Source organism: Anabrus simplex, chromosome 2 (assembly GCF_040414725.1).
Source record: "Anabrus simplex isolate iqAnaSimp1 chromosome 2, ASM4041472v1, whole genome shotgun sequence".
Classification (NCBI taxonomy): domain Eukaryota; kingdom Metazoa; phylum Arthropoda; class Insecta; order Orthoptera; family Tettigoniidae; genus Anabrus; species Anabrus simplex.
Window position 1 is genome coordinate 1,158,168,339 of NC_090266.1, and position 23,989 is coordinate 1,158,192,327.

At 41.8% G+C, this 23,989-nt stretch overlaps 1 non-coding gene across 1 annotated transcript; it reads right to left on the reverse strand.

The window, feature by feature from the left end:
- Positions 1 to 23,176: 23,176 nt before the first annotated feature.
- TRNAI-UAU (transfer RNA isoleucine (anticodon UAU)) lies at positions 23,177 to 23,266 on the reverse strand. Its single transcript is given in 2 exon segments — positions 23,177 to 23,212; positions 23,229 to 23,266. It is a non-coding gene; the product is annotated as a tRNA-Ile (tRNA).
- Positions 23,267 to 23,989: the final 723 nt, after the last annotated feature.

Consider the following 23,989-nt stretch of genomic DNA (forward strand, 5'->3'; position numbering starts at 1 on the left):
AAAAATATTTGATGCTGACATTGATGAATACATATTTTATAAATAATTAAATTCGTTTTTTTCACATTTAAGAATGCGGAGAATATTAATAGAGAAGAAAACAGAAAATACGCGAAAAAGCTGACTTGTAACACATAATTTCTGTATGTTTTTCTTTCAAGTCTTCAACGCTAAGGCTGACTGGATCCTCAAGAAAGCTGTTGTGTTGTAGGGAAACAGTAAAGACTGATGGCGGTACCATTATAAAGTGTAAAAGACATGAAGAAGAGTGCATTAGTTCACCACTGCTTTTCTCATTGGGGCAGAGACTGCTATTGCAGGACGTCCGACCCTACATGTAGACGCGTTCCGAACGTCCTTGCATTACTTAGCACCACCCATACCACGGAACTTTCGAGCTTCACTTTAATCTGGACTGTGTTAAGAGACTGATGTAAAAATAATGCATTCATCACGAAATAGCAACAGGCAGAAATGTTCTCTGTAGACTGAATATTTGCAGAACTTTAGAATTCTGAGGCATTAAATAGGGATAAAGTCTTCTTTCAAAAGCTCATAATCTGGAGTATTTTTAATACACTCTTTCACTACTACGTCTTAGCTTTCAAATAACCGTTGCTTTGTACGTATATTATCTATTTTCTATCCTCAGTTTCCCTGGATTTTAATTGTTTAAAGTAAATATACTCATCAGCTTACTGAACATTGGTTGTAATATCGCAACAGTGCTCCTTTGTAGGTTTCTGTCTCCCTAGATAATCTCTTATAGCTGCTGATGACAGAGGGATTTTTAATTAATTACGAGAGTGCAGAAGTGCCAGTAATAATATACAGTATTATGGGCAGAACCATAAAATGTATTTCACTTTAAATCTAGTAAAATTATCCACGCATAATACCTAAAAGTATATCTTTTATCCAGGATATTTATCTTTCTCTGTATAATTAATACAGCTCTATACTCGCGAACCCATTCTTCAATGATTATAATATTTAAATGAAAGTCGAAGAAGAAAATGGTGAGTTCGAATCCCACTATCGGCTGCCCTGAAGATAGTGCATCTCCTGATCTTCGTACTGCAGGTGAAATATCCCATTAGTAACATTAATGGGTAAGATGTACTGCCCTCGCAGAGATGTATAAACGATTTTTGCTCATAAAGGAGGGTAGTTACGATACATCACATTATTTTAAAAGGAACATGCCGGGTATCTGTGTTGCAACAGTTATTAATTATAGTTATTAATTATTTATTATTTATTTTATCCGTTTACTCCCCAGGGTTGCTTTTTCCCCGAGACTCAGCGAGGGATCCCGCCTCTACCATCTAAAGGACAGTGTTCTGGAGCGTGAGACATTTGGTCTGGGATACAAATATGAAGAAGGACCAGTTCCTCACCCAGGCGTACTCACCTGCTATGCTGAACAGGGGCCTTGTGGGGGATGGGAAGACTGGAAGGAAGCGACCGTGGCCTTAAGTTAGGTACCATACCGGAGAAGAAGGGCGAAGCCACGGAAAGCTACTTTGTTGATGGCTAAGTTGGGAATCGAATCCCCTCCATTCAGTTGACCTCCCGAGGCTAAGTGAACCCCGTTCCAGACCTCGTACCACTTTTCAAATTTCGTGGCAGTGCCGGAAATCGAACCCGGGCCTCCGGGGATGGCAGCTAATCACGCAAACCGCTACACCACAGAGGCGCACTGTAACCATTACTATGTACGAACACACTGAGTACATTTACATTTTTGAACGTGTTGGTTATCGTTAATGCTTTGCAGGATTTCCGGGTAAGGATTCGGTTCTTCTAATGCTACTGTAAGAAGCTGTACGAATAATAATAGAGGAGGATATAATGGTAACTACATTGAAAAACTGAATCAACGTACTGGTGCTACATAAGAGTAAAAACTTTGGTTTATTAATGTGCAATGTGTAAAAATTGGCGGAATATATTTGCGAATTCTTGAAATGCATTGTATAAAATTGTATATTATTTCGAGCACACAGGAAGGGGATATGTAATGATATTACGTGTATTTTTGAAGCATCGAAAGGTAAAATGTAAAAATAGATGTATATACAATTGAGATGCCTTTGCTGGCGAGATGTGGTGTTTACAGTGCTATACATTTGTTGCTTTCATTGACCTATCTCAGTCTCATCCTTGGCTTTGACAATGTGAAAGTGACTGAGGTATGAGTGATGCTAGTAATATCATTCCTTATGCAGCCAGTCCCTGTTATGAATGGTGTGAAAATATCGCTCATAGGGTCGCCTGGTGCATGCATTTCAATGGGCTTGGCAGATGGTATGTAATAGCAACTTCTGGCTCGGTGAGGAAAGCAACGGGATACTACCTCACTCCTTATTTCCCTAGTACGTCTTTTCAGTGACGCCTAGGCTATTTATGACAGCGGTTGGTACAGCTGTGGAGAATCAAACCAGCCTTCGGGCTGAATACCCAACATACAACATACATACTGCACAACTGGGTCTCCTTGAAATGTATTGTGTGAGAATGTTACAGGAATGTAAATTACATCTCATAGAAAGATAAAATAAATTGGATATATATACTTATAATTAAGAGAATGTTAGCTTAAAGTGCAAAATTTGATATATGTTCAAATTCGTTTAATAATAATAATAATAATAATAATAATAATAATAATAATAATAATAATAATAATAATAATAATAATAATAATAATAATAATAATAATAATAATAATAATAACTGCTATTGGCATTACGTCCCACTAACTACTTTTAAGGGTTTTCAGAGATGCCAAGGTGCCGGAATTTAGTCTCCCAGGAGGTCTTTTATGTGCCAGTAAATCTACGGAGACGGAGCTGACGTATTTGAGCACCTTCAAATACCACCGGACTGATTGAGGATCAAACCTGCCTAGTTGGGATCAGAAGGCCAACGCCTCAACCGTCTGAGTTACTCAGCCCGGCAAATTTGTTTCATTGGATCCTAATGCATAACGAATGTCGCTTGTAATATCCAGATGGTTGTTTGGTATGTCAAGGATCTATAGTTATATACACTGACTGACAGAGCAAATGCAACACCAAGAAGGAGTGGTCAGAACTTTATGCCAATTGCAGGGTAGACTGAGGTATGCTCATGATGTGAAATGCGCCGCTGTGCTGCGCACGTAGCGAACGATAAATGGGACACGGCGTTGGCGAATGGCCCACTTCGTACCGTGATTTCTCAGTCGACAGTCATTGTAGAACGTGTTGTCGTGTGCCACAGGACACGTGTATAGCTAAGAATGCCAGGCCGCCGTCAACGGAGGCATTTCCAGCAGACAGACGACTTTACGAGGGGTATGGTGATCGGGCTGAGAAGGGCAGGTTGGTCGCTTCGTCAAATCGCAGCCGATACCCATAGGAATGTGTCCACGGTGCAGCGCCTGTGGCGAAGATGGTTGGCGCAGGGACATGTGGCACGTGCGAGGGGTCCAGGCGCAGCCCGAGTGACGTCAGCACGCGAGGATCGGCGCATCCGCCGCCAAGCGGTGGCAGCCCCGCACGCCACGTCAACCGCCATTCTTCAGCATGTGCAAGACACCCTGGCTGTTCCAATATCGACCAGAACAATTTCCCGTCGATTGGTTGAAGGAGGCCTGCACTCCCGGCGTCCGCTCAGAAGACTACCACTGACTCCACAGCATAGACGTGCACGCCTGGCATGGTGCCGGGCTAGAGCGACTTGGATGAGGGAATGGCGGAACGTCGTGTTCTCCGATGAGTCACGCTTCTGTTCTGTCAGTGATAGTCACCGCAGACGAGTGTGGCGTCGGCGTGGAGAAAGGTCAAATCCGGCAGTAACTGTGGAGCGCCCTACCGCTAGACAACGCGGCATCATGGTTTGGGGCGCTATTGCGTATGATTCCACGTCACCTCTAGTGCGTATTCAAGGCACGTTAAATGCCCACCGCTACGTGCAGCATGTGCTGCGGCCGGTGGCACTCCCGTACCTTCAGGGGCTGCCCAATGCTCTGTTTCAGCAGGATAATGCCCGCCCACACACTGCTCGCATCTCCCAACAGGCTCTACGAGGTGTACAGATGCTTCCGTGGCCAGCGTACTCTCCGGATCTCTCACCAATCGAACACGTGTGGGATCTCATTGGACGCCGTTTGCAAACTCTGCCCCAGCCTCGTACGGACGAGCAACTGTGGCAAATGGTTGACAGAGAATGGAGAACCAGCCCTCAGGACACCATCCGCACTCTTATTGACTCTGTACCTCGACGTGTTTCTGCGTGCATCGCCGCTCGCGGTGGTCCTACAGCCTACTGATTCGATGCCGTGCGCATTGTGTAACCTGCATATCGGTTTGAAATAAACATCAATTATTCTTCCGTGCCGTCTCTGTTTTTTCCCCAACTTTCATCCCTTTCGAACCACTCCTCCTTGGTGTTGCATTTGCTCTGTCAGTCAGTGTATATATACAGGGTTATTCACCTAAGATGCTACAGGGAAATAACTACTAAACCATTAAAGATATCGACATTCTGTTTTCATATTCGTAAATGGTATACAGGGTCTTGTAAAATAACGTGCTACCTAGTCTCATGGGGTGATTAATAACCGAGATATTGATACTAACTCCATATTCTTAAATGGAACGGCAGGAATGCATACAGCTGGTCTAAAAGTTCAACTGCATACAAGTTCAAATATCAAAGTATTTTCAAAATCGGGACAAGTACTCCAACTCACGTAACAAGTCTTTCCGCAATTTTCAGTGCCTTTCCATTGTTAATACAGCTCTATACTCATACAGTAGGGCAGTTACGATACATCACCTTGTTATTTTAAGTGGAACATGACAGGTATCTGTGTTGCAACAATTATTATTAATTTATTGTTTACTTAACCCGTTTACCCCCTCAGGGTCCGGCTCCATGGCTAAATGGTTAGCGTGCTGGCCTTTGGTCACAGGGGTCCCTGGTTCGATTCCCGGCAGGGTCGGGAATTTTAACCTTAATTGGTTAATTTCGCCGGCATGGGGGCTGGGTGTATGTGTCGTCTTCATCATCATTTCATCCTCATCATGACGCGCAGGTCGCCTACGGGTGTCAAATCGAAAGACCTGCACCTGGCGAGCCGAACATGTCCTCGGACACTCCCGGCACTAAAAGCAATACGCCATATCATTTTTTTTTTACCCCCCAGTGTTGCTTTTTCCCCGATACTCAGCGAGGGATCCCGCCTCTACCATCTCAAGGACAGTGTTCTGGAGCATGAGACATTTGGTCTGGGATACAACTATGAAGAAGGACCAGTTCCTCACCCAGGCGTACTCACCTGTACTCACTCATTTTTAAATGAAATTCCAAGGAGATGATGTTCTGAAGTTCACGGCACAAACTCTGACAACCATACTCCCAGGTCATGCACTATATGTTGTAGGTAAATCCCCCCTCCTGCTGGGTATTCACGCCCTCAATATCTCTCTCTCTCTCTCTCTCTCTCTGGCCTTCTTAGCCGAAGTTGGCGGGCTCTCGGCTCAGTCTGGTGCTATCTAATTTTTAATTAATTAACTAATTAATTAAATCCATTTACCGTCCAAGGTATGAACATGAAAAACTGGTTATAGTAGATGTAGAAAGTAGTAGTTACGTAGAAATAATATTAGCACAGGATAGGGTGGCAATGACAGCTGCATCGAACTAGTCTATTGACTGATGTCCCAAACAACAACAATATGTTGTTTCATGTAGTTGCTTGTTGTTACGTAATGTGACTCCTGCTATGCGCTAGGTAAAGTTTTTAACGTTCATTTCTCTCTCTCAGTCTTATCCTTGGTGACTGAGGTATGAGGGACATTAGTGACGCCATTCCTTATGCACACACTTTCTATGATCAATGAGGTGAAAGTATTGCTATAGGGTCACTTGCTCTGTGCATATCAGGAGGCTTGGTAGACTGTTGTATAACAGCACCTTCTGGCTCGATGAGAAAACCTACGGTGAAAGTACCCCGCTCGTTATTCCCCTATTATAGGGTGACCAGGCGTCCCTTAATTTTACGGGATCGTGCCTATCATACAGCTCTATATATTTCTCATGGTATAAAGTAATTACAGTTTGTTCAATTGGCACTAATGCAACAAGCCAGTGAGGCAAACGCATATAAAATGTAAAAACGGCAAATTATAATCCTGCATAGTGAACATTATTTTGGCATGAATATCTCTTATGGCGAGGGGTCATACGACAATTAGTGTAACGCGACAAAATGAGTGACGTCACATTAGTCGCTACCGCAGGCCTTGGTCGCCAAAGTTGCTGCGGCTGTAGATGCGTGTAAATAGAGTGTGTTGAAGTAGAAAGTGTACCGTCAGTGACGTCACATTAGTCGTTACCGCAGGCCTTGGTCGCCAAAGATGCTGCGGTTGTGTATAAATAGTGTGTGTTGAAATAGTCAGTGGCGTCACATTAGTCGTTACCGTAGGTCGCCAAAGATGCTCTGTGAACTGATGCGAATAAGTCGATCCTTATCAGTATTTGAGTTTCGTTTATTGAAAGACATATTCATGATAATTACCTTTTTGCAACACTTTATTCACCGGAATTGGGCCGCTTCCATTTTGAATAATGATAATTACTGGTTTTCTATAAATAAATGGTACTGTCTGTGAGGTCTGTGGCTCGTGACTAGTTTTACCATGATAGTTCTAATCTGAATTAAGGCCTAATATTCAACAGCAGTCGAAGTTAACATTGATGCTTTCACGGCCCTTACTTGTCGGGCTTTTGGGCTCATGTCGTGTCAATAAAATAAGGTGAAATCCCTTACGTTTCGCAGAGAACTTTGCACCGCGTCTTCAGAAGAAATTCTCGAATGTTCAAGAGAAAGTCTTGTACAATAATCGATCGTTATCAATATTAGAGTTTCACTTTTGAAAGAGTTCATTATAATTAGTTTTTCGCAACACGTTATTCACTGGAATTGGGCCGATTACATTTTCATTCTTACTGTAGAAGAAGACCTATCTGTGTCGGTGTGTCATAAAAGCAAAGCAAAGTCACCTCCGTACAGGCCATGAAGGCCCTTGGAGGAGTGGAAGGTAAAGGCTTCCACCATTGTTAACCTCGGCACGTGATGGGGTAGATTGGTTAGCTCTACGCCCGGGGTGTGTCGCACAACAAATTTCAATGTAAGTTCGTTGCTGTGCTACTATAAGTAGACACTGTCACCCGAATAACTCCCAGCTGCAATGCATTTTTAATAATAGTAATATTTTATCCTGGGGCCGGGCTGATAGCTCAGATGGTAGAGCCCAGCTTGGAAGTTTCGACCCTGCCTTAGTCCGGCGGTATTTGAAAGTGCCCAAATACGTCAGCCTCGTGTTCGTAAATTTACTGGCCTGTAAAGGAAATCCTGAGGAAAAAAATTCCTGCAATTCGGCGTCTCCGGAAACAGTAAAGGTAGTTAGAAGGACGTAAAGCAAATAGCATTTATATAATTGTTATTCTGGAAAGAAGGTTCTGCTCTGAGCAAATCGGCAGCCTTATAGAAAATTAAGAGATAAAAAAATTGCCCAATTTCAATAACCATTATTCATTTCATCTTTACTACTTCCTCAACTAAGATTGGCGTGAGGAAGGGCATCCGGACGAAAAATCATGCCTCATACATCCATCTGTACTAAGTTTTAGACATACGGTACATATAATAATAATAATAATAATAATAATAATAATAATAATAATAATAATAATAATAACAATAACAATATATCGAGCAAGTGACCGCGCGGTTTATGCCACGCAGCTGTGAGCTTACATCCGGGAGATAGTGGGTGCGAACCCCACTGTCAGCAGTCCTGAAGATGGTTTTCCGTGGTTTCTCATTTTCCCACCAGGCAAATGCTAGGGCTGTACCTTAATTAAGGACAATGTTGCTTCCTTCCTACTCCTAGCTCTTTCCTGTCCCATCGTCGCCACAACACCTATCTGTGTCGGTGCGACGTAAAGCAACTTGCGTTTTTAAAAAGAATATCATCAGATTCCATCAAGTCACACTCAAATAATTATAAATATCATTTATGTTTATCTCTGTTTAATATTTAGGAACTTAAGTTCTAGAACTATTGAATCATATGGTAAGACGTTTTACTCTGCGGTAACGACCCACGTAGCGGACATTATTAATATAAGTTCTAGAATTTAAGTTCCTAAATATTAAAAAGAGACCGCCTCTGTGGTGTAGTGGTTAGTGTGATTAGCTGCCACCCCCGGAAGACCGGGTTCGATTTCCGACTCTGCCACGAAATTTGAAAAGTGTTACGAGGGCTGGAACGGGGTCCACTCAGCCTCGGGAGGTCAAATGAGTACAGGTGGATTCAATTCCCACCTCAGCCATCCTGGAAGTGGTTTTTCGTGATTTCTCACTTCTCCTCCAGGCCAATGCCGCGATGGTACCTAACTTAAGGCCACGGCCACTTCCTTCCCTCTTTCTTGTCTATCCCTTCCAATCTTCCCGTCCCCCACCAAGGCCCCTGTTCAGCATAGCAGGTGAGGCCACTTGGGCGAGGTACGATCCAATGTCTCACGCTCCAGGACACTGGCCTTGAGGCTGTAGAGGTCGGATCCCTCGCTGAGCCCGAGGGAAAAACTAACCCTGGAGGGTAAGCAGATTAAGAATGACTTTTTTTTTGCTATGGGCTTTACGTCGCACCGACACAGATAGGTCTTATGGCGACGATGGGATAGGAAAGGCCTAGGAGTTGGAAGGAAGCGGCCGTGGCCTTAATTAAGGTACAGCCCCAGCATTTGCCTGGTGTGAAAATGGGAAACCACGGAAAACCATCTTCAGGGCTGCCGATAGTGGGATTCGAACCTACTATCTCCCGGATGCAAGCTCACAGCCGCGCGCCTCTACGCGCACGGCCAACTCGCCCGGTGAATGAAATATTAAAAAGAGATAAACATAAATATTATTTCCAGATATTTGAGGGTGACTTGATAGAATCTGAAGATGTTCTTTTGAGAACGAAACATGTCATTCTTTGTTTGTTTCTTTTTTTTTACAGGTATATTGTAGTATAACCTGTGTGTTCGACAGACAGACAGACGAGCTTTTAAGTTACATTGGACTTATCAACCGAAGGATAGACAAATGTAACCGAATGTTTGCTAACTTTAAATTTAGGGCGAGATGCGAATCCTTTCATATTATCAATAGTGGTGGCCCGAGTCCGATTAAGTCGTTGCAGATGCCATGTTTCCTTGAGTTCTGCTGGCGGAGCACGCCAAAAGCGACCTTTCCGCCACGGGCAGGTCTACGTTCTGATGATCTATTGCCTCCCAACTATTGATTCTTATGGTAACACGTTTTACTGTGCTGTAACGACCCAAGTAGCGGTCACCTCAGTTGTAGAACACGCATGAGGGTAACATATTACCAAAAAGCATTGGAATGGAAATAATGTCTTTCTACATCATATCTCAGGAGTTATATTCACCACATGCTCACAAGCTTCAGAATGCTACATATCTACTATCAGAGAAATGTGAACGGACCGAGGTCGTCGACCAGAAACAAGAAAAAATATTCATTAGGTCGTTTTTGTAATACATTGTTATTGTCCAGATTGTGATCCGATCAGAGGATTGATAAATTGTTCATTATCGTCTCATCATAGAAGACCACATGATGTCAATTATCTTAAGAGTTGAATATTTTAGTATATTGAAAGTTTAGAATGCTTTGGATTCATATTAGGGGTTTGAAGAGTTTTATGACAGGTCTTCCCTTGAAAACCAAGTGTACAGTGTAACATTCGTTCAACTGTTTTGACAAATCTATATATATAAAGTAGCTTGTCCTGACTGACTGACTGACTGACTGACTGACTGACTGATTCATCATCGCCAAACCAAAACTACTGGACATAATGAAATGAAATTTTGGGGATACATTCATATTAAGATGTAGGTGCTCGCTAAGAGAGGATTTTTGGATATTCCGTCGGTAAGGGGGTGAAAAGGGGGGTGAAATTTTAAAATGAGTGAATCTATATCTCAAAACTTTAAAAGTTTACAAATGTAAAAATTGGTATTTAGAATCTTCTTTAAAATTAAGGAAATACGTATTTTTTTGTTTTCAGGAAATCCCAATAGAAAGGATGAAAAAGGGTGAAAAAGGGGTTGAATGCCTTTAATCAGGATACCGGTACTTATATCTCAGAAACTGAAGGTATTACAGACCTGAAAATTGGTACTTTTGATCTCTTTTAAAAATAAAGAAACACGTATTTTTTTGTTTTTGGAAGATCCAATTAATGGGAGGGTGAAAAGGGGGTGAATTTTTAAAATGAGTGAATCTCTATCTCCAAACTTTTAAAGTTTGTAGATGTAAAAACTGGTATTTAGAATCTTCATTAAAAATAAAGAAACACGTATTTTTTGGTTTTCTGAAAATCGCAATAGGAGGAGTGAAAAGGGGTGGAAAAAGGGTAGAATGCCTTTAATGAGGCTACTTATATCTAAGAAACTGAAGATATTACAGACCTGGAAATCGGTGTTTGGGATCTCCTTTAAAAATAAAGAAACACGTATTTTTTTGTTTCTTTAAAATCCAATTAAGGGAGGGTTGAAAAGGGGGTAATATTTTAAAATGAGTGTATCTATATCTCAAAATTTTAAAGGTTATAGATGTGAAAATTGGTATTTAGAATCTCCTTTAAAAATAAAGAAACACGTATATTTTGTTTTCGGAAAATCCAATTAATGGCGGTTAAACAGGAGTGACAAATTGGGGTGAATTTTTGAAAGACTATATCTACAGAATATCTTGGAAACGTAAAATGTTACAGACGTAAAAAGTGGGTGTTTGGAATCTCCTGTAAATGTAAAGAAACATAGGTGATTTGTTTTTGGAAACTCCCCTTAAGGGGAACTCAAAAAGGGTGAAATTTTGAAATGAGAATTTTTACAGTATATCTCAAAAACTTAACATGTTACAGAAGTGAAAAATGTTTTTTTTATCTCTATTAAACATAAAGGAACGTGTATTTTTAATTTTCGGAAATATCACCCGGGTGGAGGCGGGGGGTAAAATTGACTGAAAATGGTGTTGAATTCTTTTAATTAGGCTACTGATATATCAAAAATGAAGAATTTACAGACGTGAAATTTGAAATTTTCAATCTGCTTTAAAAGCAAAAGCACACGTATTCTCAAAAAATCCAATGAAGCGGGGGTGGGGGTGGGGTGAAAGAATTGAAAAATTAATTGGCTTAATTGTATGCGAATACATACATCTAATAAAAACGAAAGTTATTACAGATGTGAAAATTCGTATTTGGATCTCCTTTAAAAACAAAGAAAAAGGCGTTTTAGTGGGGAAACCATCTTTGAGGGCGGGAATGTAAAGGAGTTGAATTCCTTTCATGAGGACACATAAATCACAAAATGAAGAAGTTAGAGTCGTGATAATTGGTATTTAGAAGATCCTTTACTATTAAAGGAACAAGTATTTTTTTCGGGAAAGTTCACTTAGGGGGGGGGGGGGAGTAGTGTGAAATGAAGTGAAAAAAGTAAATTACTTTTATGGGGATACTTATATCTCAAAACTGAAGGTAATACACGTGAACATTGGTGTTTGGAGTCTCCCTTAAACATAAAGAAACAAGCCTTCTTTTAATTCTTTTTGGGGGGGGGGGGTGGCGGTAAATAAACGTAACGGCGGTGGGGTGTAGAAGGAGGTGAGACCAATTGATTTTACTGTTATTAATGTACTTATAAGGATCCTCCGTTGCTCAGGCGGCACCGCGCCGGCCTCTCAAAGCTGGGTTCCGTGGTTAAAATCCCGGTCACTCCATGTGACATTCGTGCTGGACAAAACGGAGGCGGGACAGGTTTTTCTCCGGATACTCCGGTTTTCCCTGTCATCAGCCATTCCAGCAACACATAATAATAATAATAATAATAATAATAATAATAATAATAATAATAATAATAATAATAATGATGTTCCGGACCGTCGTCAAATGTGCGGACCCCGCTGGCAACGGCTCCTGGACGGGTAATGACTAAGAATGCAGTCCGGCCGCGGGTTCAGTGCCGCCAAATCACCCAATATGACACCACGCCGGATCTCCTGAAGGATTTTATCCATATTAAAAATGATTAAAAGAAAAGATGGCAAAGATTTACGGACCCAACTGACCAGGAGGAATACCTGAGCCTAGCCCGGGAAGTACGAAATCGATTGCTGGAAAGGAATATTGAAAAATGGGAGGAAACGTGCTGTAAAATAATAGAAAACGAGTCAGATCGGGAATTTTGGAGGATTCTCGCAGAAAACGAGTCAGATCGCGAATTTCGGCGGATTATATATCTAAAACAATAAGCATTCAATTATAAATTTCAGTATAATACCGTAGCGAAGCACGGGTATCTTGCTAGTTAATCTATATATATAAAATAACTTGTCCTGACTGACTGACTGACTGACTGACTGACTGACTGACTGATTCATCATCGCCCAGCCAAAACTGCTAGACATAAAGAAATGAAACTTTGGGGATACATTTATATTAAGACGTAGGTGCTCGCTAAGAGAGGATTTTTGGATATTCCTTCGCTAAGGGGGTGAAAAAGGGGGGTGAAATTTTAAAATGAGTGCATCTATATCTCAAAACTTTAAAAGTTTACAGATGTAAAAATTGGTATTTAGAATCTTCTTTAAAAATAAGGAAATACGTATTTTTTTGTTTTCGGAAAATCCCAATAGGAGGGGTGAAAAAGGGTGAAAAAGTGGTTGAATGCCTTAAATCAGGATACCGGTACTCATATCTCAGAAACTGAAGATATTACAGACCTGAAAATTGGTACTTTTGATCTCTTTTAAAAATAAAGAAACACGTATTTTTTGTTTTTGGAAAATCCAATTAATGGGAGGGTGAAAAGGGGATGAATTTTTAAAATGAGTGTATCTATATCTCAAAACTTTAACAGTTTACAGATCTAAAAATTGGTATTTAGAATCTTCATTAAAAATTAAGAATCATGTATTTTTTTTTGTTTTCGGAAAATTCCAATAGGAGGGGTGAAAAGGGGTGAAAAATGGGTTGAATGCCTTTAATGAGGCTACTTATATTTCAGAACCTGAAGATATTACAGACCTGAAAATTGGTATTGGGGATCCACTTTAAAAATAAGGAAACACGTATTTTTTCGTTTTTGGAAAATACAAATAATGGGGGGTGAAAAAGGGGTTGAAGTTTTAAAATGAGTGTGTCTAGGCCTATATCTTAAAACTTTAAAAGTTTACAGATGTAAACATTGGTATTTCGAATCTCCTTTAAAAATAAAGGAACACGTATTTTTTCGTTTTCTGTAAATCCCAATAGGAGGGGTGTAAGAGGGTGAATAGTGGGTTGAATGCCTTTAATGAGGATAGATATATCTCAGAAACTGAATTTATTACAGAACTGAAAATTTGTATATCGAATCTCCTTTAAAAATAAAGAAACGCGTATTCTCGGAAAATCCAATGAAGGGGGGGGGGGATGAAAAAATTCAAAAATTAATTGAATAATTGTATGAGAATACATACATTTAATAAAAACTAAAGTTGTTACGGACGTGAAAATTGGTATTTTGATCTCCTTTAGAAACAAAGAAATACGCGTTTTGTGGGGGAAACCATCTTGGGGGGCGGGAGTGGAAAGGAGTTGAATTCCTTTCATGAGGACACATAAATCAAAAACTGAAGAAGTTAGAGTCGTGATAATTGCTATTTAGAAGATCCTTTACTATTAAAGAAACAAGTATTTTTTGCCGGAAAATTCACTTAAAGGGGGGGGGGGGGAAATGTGAAAGGAAGTGCAAAAAGTGAATTATTATTATGGGGATACTTTTATCTCAAAACTGAAGGTAATAGACGTGAATATTGGGATTTGGAATCTCCTTTAAAAACACGCCTTCTTTTAATTTTTTTTTTTGGGGGGGGGGGGTAAATAAACTTAACGGCGGTGGGGTGTACAAGGAGGTGAGATCAATTGATTTTGCTGTTCATAATGTACTTATAAGGAGCCTCCGTTACTCAGGCGGCAGCGCGCCGGCCTCTCACAGCTGGGTTCCGTGGTTCAAATCCCGGTCACTCCATGTGACATTTGTGCTGGACAAAACGGAGGCGGGACAGGTTTTTCTCCGGATACTTCGGTTTTCCCTGTCATCATTCATTCTAGCAACACTGTCCAATATTTCATTTCATTTGTCATTCATCGATCATTGCCCCAGAGGAGTGCTTCGGCAGCCGGCACAATTCCTACTGTCGCCGCTAGATGGGGCTATATTCATTCCATTCCTGACCCTGTCGAATGACTGGAAACAGGCTGTATATTTTCGATGTACTTATTCTGACCATAAACCGATCTTTTTTAATCCTTCCTGGGTTCGTTTTCAACAGCCATCTTTTCCTTCGGAGAACGTTCTTAGATTACAGTAGATTCTCCTGGCATATAAATAAAAATTTAAACATATTTGAAATAAACGATAGGAATGAGATTGACCGTCCAATTGTTCACCTCTATAATAAGGCCAATAATGCACGGAAGTATGTCATTCGTATCGCCAGAAATCCCGCACAATTGCCTACGCGCGACAATGGTGCTGGTCACCCGCCAAGTAGCGGTCTTGCATCTTGCTGTGGGGTCCAGAACATCTATAATAATAATAATAATAATAATAATAATAATAATAATAATAATAATAATAATAATAATAATAATAATAATAATAATAATAATGTTCTGGACCGTCGTCAGATGTGCAGACCGCGCTGGAAACGGGTCCTGGACGGGTAATGACTAAGAATTCAGTCCAGCCGCGCGTTCAGTACCGCCAAGGCAACCAAGAGGGCACCACGCCGGATCTTCTCAAGGATTTGATCCATATTAAAAATTATTATAGGAAAATATGGCAAAGATTTAGGGACTCAACTGACCGGGTGGAATACCTGGACCTAGCCCGGGAAGTACGAAATCAATTGCTGGAAAGAAAGATTGAAAAATGGGTGGAAACTTGCCGTAATCTATTAGAAAACGAGTCAGATCGCGAATCTTGGCGGATTCTCTCAGATAACCATTCAGATCGCGAATTTCGGCGGATTATATATAAAACAATAAGCATTCAATTATAAATTTCAGTATAATACCGTAGCGAAGCACGGGTATCTTGCTAGTTATCTATATATATAAAGTAGCTTGTCTATATATATAAAATAAGAGTATTGTCTGTACATTGCTCAGAATTTGAAAAGAATGGTATTTCTGTATCGGTCATGTCCACAGTAACAAGAAAATGCATTTTTTACTTTTCCGTAATTTCCGTCTGTCTGTCTGTCTGTCTGTCTGTCTGTCTGTCTGTCTGTCTGTCTGTCTGTCTGTCTGTCTGTCTGTCTGTCTGTCTGTCTGTCTGTCTGTCTGTCTGTCTGTCTGTACATGCATCACGAGAAAACGGCTGAGGAGAATTTAATGAAAATCGGAATGTAAAGTCGGGTGATGAACCGCTACAATCTAGGCCATAAATTATTTTAATCACACTGAGTGAAATGGTAGCTTAGGGGAAGTCCTGAAAATTAATTCTCAAATATTTATGTTATTAGTGGTCGTGTCTTAATGAAAATCGCTAGGCAAAGATGGGAAATAAGTCGCTACAATATAGGCTATACACGCTCAAGGAAATGGTAGTTTAGGGAAGGCCTAAAAATGAATTGTCAAATATTTATTTTATTAGTGGTCGTATCTTCACGAAAATTGGTATGCAACGTCGGGGAATAGATCGCTATAATCTAGGCTATCAACAATGTTATTCACACCGAGTGAAATGGTAGTTTAGGGGAAGGCCAGAAGTGTAATCTATATACAGGGTGTTAGGTGTATACGTGCATATATTTCTTGTAACAATCGAGAATGATGTGTAGAACCAATATATATCAATTTTTTAATAATCGTCGGAAGTTACTTTCGTGAGCAGAGGGATATGATGTTTTTAGAGTAGTTAATACACCTCTCTGTTATGAAAGGATAGCTTTGCTCTGTTTATGTATATGGGTAGCCTGTCCACAATAACAGCTGAAGGCTGGTGCTACTGGATCATGACAAGTTACGTACCACTCTTGTTAAACCGGTTTTGTTCATGTGTTTGGGCAGCCTGTCCAAGATAACAGCTGAAGGCTGGTGCTACTTGTTCATGACAAGTTACGCACCATTCTTGTCAAACCGGTTTTGTTTACGAGTATGTGCATCCTGTCCAAGATAACAGCTGAAGGCTGGTGCTACTGGTTCATAATATGTCACATAACATTCTTCCCAAAACAATTTTGTTTATTTACGATCAGCCTGTCCACGATAAATTTTTAGCATTTTGATTCCATTTCAAGATCTTCAGGAAGCCTCCGTGGCTCAGGCGGCAACGCGTCGGCCTCTCTCCGCTGGATACCGCGGTTCAAATCCCGGTCACTCCATGTGAGATTTGTGCTGGACAAAGCGGAGGCGGTACAGCTTCCTCCGGGTACTCCGGTTTTCCCTGTCATCTTTCATTTCAGCAACACTCTTCATTAACATTTAATTTCATCTGTCGGTCATTAATGAAATTAAATGGCGTACGACGTTCAGTGCCGTGAGTGCCCAAGGACAATTTCGAATCGCCGGGTGCAGGTCATTGCCCCAGAGGAGTGCGACAGGCTTCGGCAGCCGGCACATTTCCTATCCTCGCAGCTAGATGTGGCTTCAATCATTCCATTTCTGACCAGGTCGAATGTCTGGAAAGAGGCTGTGGATTTTCATTTTCAAGATCTTCAGACTCCCTTGGTCATCGATCTCGGTTAATGGAGATGTATCGAATAGCTTGTGTTAATGTGGGCTCTGTTGCTGTTAGGTCCTTTAGGGGATTGGGATATTTGTGGTTATCAGTCCCATGCTCTAGTGAGTGTGAAAATGGCCTGATCATCTGTGTCGGTACGGGGTCTGTAAGATTGTGTGGTATTATAATTATTCGAGAGTGGAGTTAGGATAAGTACTCCAGGACATGAATATGCTACTATCCCGCTTTGTATTGCATAAATGGAGAATGAACAAGGCAAAATCATGCTGGCGTATACGTAAAGAACTTTCGTTGCGTCAAAAAAAAACTTGAGATAGGATATAAAAATAGGTAGTATTGAAAGTGAATTATTAAAGCACATCGAACGTTTTGTTTCAACCGGATAATGTACATGTTATTAAACTACATAAATTAACGTACCTACAGTTCATCCTTCCTAACGAAAAGATCATGTATAATGGTAGAATAAAAAATCATTAACTGATTGCTGCTTTTGCAGGGCTTATTAACCGCATCAAAATTCAAGTTTACGGGCTGAGTGGCTCAGACGGTTCAAGCATTGGCATCCTGGCCCTTACTTGGCAGGCTTAATCCTAGCTCAGTCTGGCGGTATTTTAACCTTCTCAAATACGTCAGATAAGGATGTAAGGGAGAGAGCATATTTGTCTCTGGTGAGACCCCAACTAGAGTATGGTTCCAGTGTATGGGACCTTTATCAGGATAACTTGATTCAGGAACTGGAAAATATCGAAAGAAAAGCAGCTCGATTTGTTTTGGGCGATTTCCGACAAAAGAGTAGCGTTACAAAAATGTTGCAAAGTTTGGGCTGGGAAGACTTGGGAGAAAGGAGACGAGCTGCTCGACTAAGTGGTATGTTCCGAGCTGTCAGTGGAGAGATGCTATTTGCTTTACGTCGCACCGACACAGATATGCCTTATGGCGACGATGGGAAAGGAAAGGCGCAGGAAGTGGAAGGAAGCGGCCGTGGCCTTAAGGTACAGCTCCGGCATTTGCCTGGTGTGAAAATGGGAAACCATGGAAAATCATCTTCAGGGCTGCCGACAGTGGGGCTCGAACCCACTATCTCCCGATTACTGGATACTGGCCGCACTTAAGCGACTGCAGCTAACGAGCTCGGTAGTGGAGAGATGGCTTGGGAGGACAGCAGTAGACAAATAAGTTTGGATGGTGTCTTTAAAAGTAGGAAAGATCACAATATGATGATAAAGTTGGAATTCAAGAGGACAAATTAGGGCAAATATTCGTTTATAGGAAGGGGAGTTAGGGATTGGAATAACTTAGCAAGGGAGATGTTCAAAAAATTTCCAATTTACTTGCAATCATTTAAGAAAAAGGCTGGGAAAACAACAGATAGGGAATCTACCACCAGGGCGACTGCCATAAATACAGATCAGTAGTGATTGAGTGATTCCTATCAATAGACTTACTGGCACGTTGAAGAATACGTGTGGGGCAAGATTCCGGCACCTCGGAGTCTCCGAGAACCGTAAGAAGTAGTGGGACGTAAGCAAATATCGTTATTATTATTATTATTATTATTATTATTATTATTATTATTATTATTATTATTATTATTATTAAAATAAAAGGTATCAGTCACACTCAAACTTTGTAGCTCTTAATTTGTCACACTACATGAAAAAGAAAATAGTGAACTGTCAAGAACTCCGAATTTTTATCCGAATTGTTAATCATAACTCTACCGGGCGAGTTGGCCGTGAGGTTAGCAGCGCGTAGCTGTGAGCTCGCATCCGGGAGATAGTGGGTTCGAACCCCACTATCGGCAGCCCTGAAGATGGTTTTCCGTGGTTTCCCATTTTCACACCAGGCAAATGCTGGCCACGCCCACTTCCTTCCCATTCCTAGGCATTTTCTATCCCGTCGTCGCCATAAGACCTATTTGTCTCGGTGCAACGTAAAACAAATAGCCAAAAAAAAATTAACTCTGAACACGGCTCCGAAATTACTAGAACATGTACCTCAAAGTCACCATTCTGTTCCCTTATAGGAGGTGCTCGAAATGTCGTCCGTTAACTCGACGACAGACGTCCATGTGGTGACAGCATAAATCCCTCACCCACCTCCATGTCAGCTCTCACAGTTACGATGGCATCCCCAATACGTCGTCTTACAGTAAATTCATCGGCATTTCCACTTGGTACACCAAGTCTTTGAGGTGCGCCCAGAAATAAAAAATCTAGTGGATCGAACTCGGGTGATCTCGGTTGGCAGCTGACGAGACTATACCGACAAACCCACCGATTGGGGAAACGGCGTTCTAGTGATCGACGAGCATACATACTGAGGTGAGGAGGTACCCCGTCGTGCATGAGCGACATCCGCTTTCGTATCTGTAGTGGAACGTCGTCCAGAGGCTCTGGCAGAGACAACTGCATAAATTGGAGATAACTAGAGCCAGTCAGTTGCGCAGGCAGCTCCAATGGTCCAAGAAGCAGATCTCCCGAATTTACAGCCTTAATATTTTTAGAAAACCTATGCTGGAAATAACCTTGGTGAATGGCATGTGGGTCTTCTTGCGCTCATGTAGGGGCATTGTGAAAAATAATTATACTCCACCCCACTGGTAAAGGATGCCTCATCTGTAACCAACTCACTGTGCGGAACGTCTGCATTACGTTCACATTGTTACAAGAATCAGGTACAGAATTCAGCTCTTGGTAGGTAATCCGCTTCTTGGAGATACTCATTTTTTTTTTTTTTTACAATTGCCTATCCCATCGTCTTACTGCGACGATGGGATAGGAAAGGAATGCGAAAGAAGCAACCTTGGCCTTAATTAAGATAGAGCCCCACTATTTGTCTGGTGTGAAAATGGTAAACCACGGAAAACCATGTTCAGGGCTGCCGGCAGTGGGGTTCGAATCCCCTGTTTCCCGAATGCAAGCTGATAACTACGTGACCCAAACCATGCGGCTACTTGCCCAGTGAGATGCTGAACTTCGTGGTAGTGCTGTGGGTACAACGGCTGTTCACGGAATGTACGATGAGCAGTCTAGTTAGATGTAACTACTTGTCTTGCCAAGCTCTTTTGGCTATAGTCGGTCCCGCTTGGACAAGTTTTCTTTTAAATCCTTCTTCCCGCCGAAGATCCAAGGGATCGCGTTGCAATCCACGGCACTCGATCTGAGAATGAAGCGAGCCTGATTCTCGGAGCCTTCGGTACACATCGGCGAACGTTCGGCTATTGGAAATACGGCAGTTTGGAAATCTTCGTCTGTACAGCTTCCTCGCCGCATGTGCAGTTTCTCCAGCTGTCCGTAAACGAGGTGAATATCAGCTAATTCGGCACATGTAAATGTTTCCGTTATGTAATCAATTGGCTGCAGTGATGTTAACCCAAGACTGCGGGACAGGCAGCAACAACTTGCGAACAGTGACAGTGGGGCAGGTAGCGTGGAGCCTACATCCAGTGTCGCATTCACTTGTTTACTCACTACTGCTGAATATAACGTCACTCGGATTGCTTACATAAGAACTGCGTAAAATCATTTCCTCATCTGATTGGTATACGTAGATTTAACAATGTCTTGACATTCAAACGTATTAGGTTCGATACGGCTCAGCCCGGTGATATTTGAAGGTGCTCAAGTACGTCAGCCTCGCATCAGTAGATTTGTTGCAACTTGCTTTACATCGCACCGACACAGATAGGTCTTATGGCGACGATGGGACAGGGATGGGCTAGGAGTGGGAAGGAAGCGGTCGTGGCCTTAATTAAGGTACAGCCCCAGCATTTGCCTGGTGTGAAAATGGGAAACCACGGAAAACCATCTTCAGGGCTGCCGACAGTGGGGTTCGAACCCACTATCTCGCGAATAGTGGATACTGGCCGCACTTAAGCGACTGCAGTTATCGAGCTCGGTATCAGTAGATTTAGTAGGAGCCTTCCAACTCCTAGGCCTTTCCTATCCCATCGTCGCATTAAGACCTATCTGTGTCGGTGCGACGTAAAGTCCCTAGCAAAAAAAAAAAGATTTAGTAGCATGTAAAAAACGTCATGTGAGGCAATATTCTGGCACCTCGGTGTCTCCGAAAATCGTAAAAGTAGTTAGTGGGACGCAAAACCTATTATTATTATTATTATTATTATTATTATTATTATTATTATTATTATTATTATTATTATTCTAGTTGCTTTACGTCGCACCGACACAGATAGGTCTTATGGCGACGATAGGGTAGGAAAGGGCTAGGAGTGGGAAGGAAGCGGCCGTGGCCTTAATTAAGGTAGAGCGCCAGCATTTGCCTGGTGTGACAATGGGAAACTATGGAAAACCATTTTCAGGGCTGCCGACTGTGGGGTTTGAAACTACTATCTCTCGAATACTGGATACTGGCCGCATTTAAGCGACTGCAGCTATCGAGCTCGGTATTTATTATTATTATTATTATTATTATTATTATTATTATTATTATTATTATTATTATTATTATTATTACGAAAGCTAGACCGGTTTACGAGTACAGCATGGCCCGCACGTGGGCCATCACCCCTCTTCCCCAGCGACAAGGGGAGGAGTACACCAACATGCGTTTGCCTGCGATAGCAAACAGGTTCAACAACTCCCTTACTCTGCAACTGTAGTTGAGCACGTGACTCAACGACACGAGGACAGTATGACATAACCAGCGTTTCCTACTACGGCAATTCAAAACACATTAGCTCCTAAAATATTTGGCTCATTTATAGGGAAACTAATAGGACAAGGTAAAACGTGCATAGTATGTGTTGTGAGATGTACTTTTCTCTACCGACTAGCGAAATATCTGTACTTATACACCTAACACCCTGTATATAAAATAAGAGTTATGTCTGTACATTGCTCAGAATTTGAAAAGAATGGTATTTCTGTATCGGTCATGTCCACAGTAACAAGAAAATGCATTTTTTACTTTTCCGTAATTTCTGTCTGTCTGTCTGTCTGTCTGTCTGTCTGCCTGTATGTATGTACACGCATCACGAGAAAACGGCTTAAGAGAATTTAATGAAAATCGGAATGTAAAGTCGGGTGATGACCGCTACAATCCAGGCTATAAATTATTTTAATCACGCCGAGTGAAATGGTAGTTTAGGGGAAGTCCTGAAATTTAATTCTCAAATATATATGTTATTAGTGGTCGTGTCTTAATGAAAATCGCTAGACAAAGATGGGAAATAAGTCGCTATAATATAGGCTATACACGCTGAGAAAAATGGTAGTTTAGGGTAAGGCCTAAAATTTAATTATCAAATATTTATTTTATTAGTAGTCGTATCTTCACGAAAATTGGTATGTAAGGTCGGGGAATAGGTCGCTATAATCTAGGCTATCAATAATGTTATTCACACTGAGGGAAATGGTAGTTTAGGGGAAGGCCTGAAATGTAATCTATATATAAAATAAGAGTTTTGTCTGTACATTGCTCAGAATTTGAAAATAATGTCTTATGACGACAATGGGATCGGAAAGGTCTAGGAAGTGGAAGGAAGCGGCCGTGGCTTTAATTAAGGTACAGTCCCGGCATTTGCCTGGTGTGAAAATGGGTAACCACGTTAAACCATCTTCAGCACTGCCGGCAGTGTCTCCCGAATGCAATCTGTCAGCTGAACGACCCTAACCGCACGGCCACTTGCTCGGTGCAGTAACAGTGAGTGGGAGCGGTGCACGGGCTGTAGATTTGTGTAGAAGATAAAATCTGTGCCCTTCTCTGTGAAATGATCCAAATACATTTTTCGTTATCAATATTTTCTTTATTCCTTCTTTCTTAATCCGTTTGGTTTTCCCTCGGACTCAGCGAGGATCCCACGTCTACCGCCTCAAGATCGGTGTCCTAGAACGGGAAACTTGGGGGACGGGTGATAATAATGGGGAGGAGGACCAATACCTCGCCCTGGTAGCTTCGCCTGATATATTGAACAGGGGCCTGGTGGGGGGATGGGAAGATTGGAAGGGATATACAAGGACGAGGGAAGGAAACGGCCGTGTCCTTAAGTTAGGTACCATTTGCCTGGAGGAGAAGTGGGAAACAATGGAAAGCTACTTCGAGGTTGGCTGAGGTGGTAATCGAACTCCCTCTACTCAGTTGACCTCCCGAGGCTGAGTGGACCCTGTTCAAACCCTCGTACCACTTTCCAAATTTCGTTTCAAAGCCAGGAATCGAACCCGGGCCTCTGGGGGTGGCAGCTTATCACACTAACCACTACAGCATAGAGGCGGACGTTTCAATATCGAAGGATATATTCATGTTCATTAGCTTTACGCAAAAAAAAGTTTACTTTTTAAAAATTTTCCCCAGGTGAGGCTCGAACTCACAACCCCGGCATTTCTCGTTTACTGTCCTATAAATACCGTGCGCTAACCAATTGCGCCACTGGGGAACTCGCTTGATGTTCCTTACTAGAAGCATATTAGCGGAAATTCTCTCGAAAATACATACCTCAGCTTTCCGACGAGACAGCGCCAGTAGCGCCATCCAGCAGCTCGTGTTTGTAACTACTTGCTGTTCTCGCCTCCCCCTGTTGGCTGCTTTGACATAATACCTGCACTAGGGAATTTGACATTTCACTTGTACACGAAAACGTATTGTCTTCACGTTTTAAATTAATGAAACACGTTTTCAGGTGGAAAATAATTGATAACGTGTTATAAAAATATCATTAGTAGCGAGTTCTTCTTCTTCTTCTTTCTCTTTTTTTAAATCTGTTTACCCTCCAGGAATGGTTTTCCCTTGGACTCAGCGTGGGATCCCACATCTACCGCCTGAGGGGCAGTGTGCTGGAGCTTCAAACTTTGGGTCGGGGATACAACTGGGGAGGACCAGTATCTCGCCCAGGCTGTCTCGCCTGCTATGTTGAACAGGGGCCTTGGTGGGGGATGGGAAGATTGGGAGGGATAGACAAGGAAGAGGGAAGGAAAGTGGCTGTGGCCGTAAGTTAGGTACCATACCGGCATTTTCCTGGAGGAGAAGTGGGAAACCACGGAAAGCCACTTACAGGATGGTTGAGGTAGGAATCGAACCCACCTCTACTGAGTTGACCTTCCGATGCTGAGTGGACCCCGTTCCAGCCCTCGTACCACTTCCCAAATTTCGTGGCAGAGAT